The 3,107-nt window shown below is 41.1% G+C and overlaps 1 pseudogene; it reads right to left on the reverse strand.

Moving 5' to 3' along the window:
• Positions 1 to 231: 231 nt before the first annotated feature.
• Positions 232 to 2,902, reverse strand: LOC149242547 (DNA topoisomerase 3-alpha pseudogene; annotated as a pseudogene).
• Positions 2,903 to 3,107: the final 205 nt, after the last annotated feature.

A 3,107-nucleotide genomic window follows, 5' to 3' on the forward strand; every position in this document is an offset into this window, starting at 1 on the left:
TGAGGATAGATGATTTGAAGAGGATTTCTTTCAAAGAAAATGGCAACCAAATATGATAATTTTTTACATCGCTAGGGTTGCAAACATGCACATAGTTGTCATTGTCTATGTGGCCCGATTTGGGCAAGCATTTGCAAAATGCGAAGGATCTCCACAAACAAAGCACCTCCTTACAACCTCTTCACCAATAGCACTTACAAAATTCCCATCTCCTTTTCCTCCCCTATCGCTTCTGTTGTTTGTTCGAATCACCCTTCTTCTTCTGTTCCCCTCACCATTAGTGCCACCACGGTTTCTTCCAACACTTGCGTTAGAAGTTTGAATTGAATCCTCCCATTTGAAGAAGTTACAACTTCATGTCTGGCAAGTATTGAATCGTCTTCCCCTGTTATTTTCAGTGTTGGCAGTTCGCAAAGGACAAGGCATTTGGTAGCTCTCACAAAGCGCTTCCTGTGTTCCAGTAGAACCCGCTCTATGCCTTTGAGGCTGCCGAGGCGGCTCATTCGAACTATGACCAACTTGACGCCCTTGAGGCCGAGGAGCTTGTTGCGGACATTCATTGGAACTATGACCTGGTTGTCTACAATGTAGACATAGACTCTGCCTAGAATTTCTCATCCTGTTGTTCCTAGGAGCTTGAGTTCTATTGTTCCGTGGAGCTTGTGCAGGCTGTTGTCCTCTTGCCGAACCAGTGAAAGAATTGCGAGAACCTGTCCCACATATGTCAATCAACTCTCTGAGGATCCTGTCACAACCACCAATGCAGCCCAAGTGTTCCGTGCTATACTGAACAGGTATTTCCATTCGCTGAAACTTGAACTGGATTTTGAAAACAGGACTTGGTCCACAGGTATTGCATAATTGATTGGTTACAGATGCCTCAGATATTGATCCAGGAAACCACACAACATTTCTGTAGTGTGGAAAATTTTGACAGCCAACCATGAACTTTCCATCTGGCTTCTTCTTGAGCGCCATATCAGACTCTTGGAAAACTTGACAGTGTGAAACAATCTCGCCAATAGTTCGGTGATCATCCCCTCCTGCTATCTGGGACCTTTCAAAGAAAAGTTCCATGGCCTCAAAAAGCTTCTCCTTGTTTGACTTTGTATCTAGAAAACAAGCTTTCATCTGCTGTAAGCAAGTCTCCAAAACCTTTGCTTTACTCTTTGAACCTATACTCATGTCACATTCCATCATGGCATGAAGGTATGGCTTCCAGAGTTCATATCCCATAGCATCATAGCCCATAACAATTGCCTCGCCCAAGTTTGTTGGACAAAACCGTGTATTTTCATCTTTAGTAGCATAGCACTGATCTAATAGATTTTTAATATGATCATGCATAGTTGCATTAGTGCCAATTCCTGTCTTATCCATGCAACTTAGCAAGTCAACTTCACTCACAAGAGGGGGTGGTCTTGTGATACTTGCATCAAGTGTTAATCTTGTTGGAACAAACTGTTGTCAAGTCATAAACGTTGGAATAGTTGAACATCCCCAAGATTCATACCTATAAATCTCCAAGTAATTCCTCTCTAGAACCATGAGACTAGAAGCTGTAAAATTTTCACCAGCAATATTAATGTCAACTATTGTTCCAGCCCCAAGGGCAGGTTGCGAGACACAAGCCAGGAAATGACAAACAACCAACTCATAAATCCTCTTGTGATCTTGACTCCAACCAGATTCCCCAACTGAAAATTTTGTTGGATGTATAGGTGGATGTGCGTTGTCATTCTGACCACCATTACTAGGATTTTGCCAAAGATTTTCTTCAGGGTCAAGAAGCCATTGTGCATAAGAACCCCACAAAGGATGCTCTCTGTTGCTCCCGCACAATAGCCTGTAAATCTGTATTTTCTGAGAAGCTATCAGTTTCAGTACATGGGTAACTTATAAAACCTTACTGGTATAGATCCTCTGCTACCTTCATAATATATTCCAAACTCATGTGAAATAATGGGAGGCACATTTCTTTAATTCAATTGTACTTAATGGATGAGGAGGATACTTACGCCGCTCTTGTTGAGTAACTTTTGTAACTGTTGCAGTGGGTTCATCCACACACATTTCATAGATTATCACTGCTAATGTGCAATCAAAAAAATGCCCCCACACCCAATTGAATGTTTTTGTACCATCCTCAAAAGTATGGGAGCAATTTATGGTCCAGTATTCTTCTGGCTCATGTGCTTGTATTTCCCAGTACCTCTCAACAACAAAACCAAGAGTTGGAAATCGACAAGGTCCGTAGCTTAAGATAATCTTTCTCTCATCATCAGAAAAAGAAAGCAAGAAGGTATCTCTCAATAGCATAGTTTGAAACCAAGTGAAGGAGGCACCAATTCTAAGATCAATTTCTTGTCTGGCATCAACTACATCTACACAAAACTGATTTGGACGGACCAACCTTTGCACAGATTCATGGATATGTCTTTCAATCGAAGCAGATAAACGAGCTCACCATATGTTGAGATACGGATTAGCAGCATGGTAGAAATCTATGACCTCAAATGCTATGTTCTCTCCTTATCTATCACAATCCAGCCACAAAACCAGCCACTGGCATCTCCTAGCTTCCTCTTCCAAAGTCTTTTTTTTTTTAATGTCTTGTTTGTCCTTTAGTTCTATTTTTCTTGCAAACCCACTTCCCAGGAACTAGAGTAAGTGGAGGGCTTGTGCTTCTATGGTTTGATGGCCCCAATAGTCTCTTTAAATCCTGCTGCATATGGATAGCTAGTGTTATAGCATGGTCAAGAAAAAATGAACCATTTAGTGGACACTTCAACAAACTATGTAGAGCTTGATGATACGTCTGCTTAGCCATTGATGGTCTAGCCACCTTAGCAAACTGAAGATCTTTTTCATTCAAATTAATATCACTGTTAGAAATGTACATTGCCCTATGCCACAAATAGGAAGCAGGTTCTCAATTACCAAGAACTGCATCTCATTTTCCTCAGGATCATTAAATACATGAACTACTACACTGGTTGATCTTTGAGTCAATTATTCATTTGGTCATATCTTTTGATCCAGAAGCCTGTTTCGGGGGAGTGATATACCATTGGAAAGCTCTTTCCGAGGCACTTCTGATGAACAAA

This window comes from Pinus tabuliformis, chromosome 8, assembly GCF_031772625.1.
Source record: "Pinus tabuliformis cultivar Carrire ecotype Pingquan chromosome 8, CPIR1, whole genome shotgun sequence".
NCBI lineage: Eukaryota > Viridiplantae > Streptophyta > Pinopsida > Pinales > Pinaceae > Pinus > Pinus tabuliformis.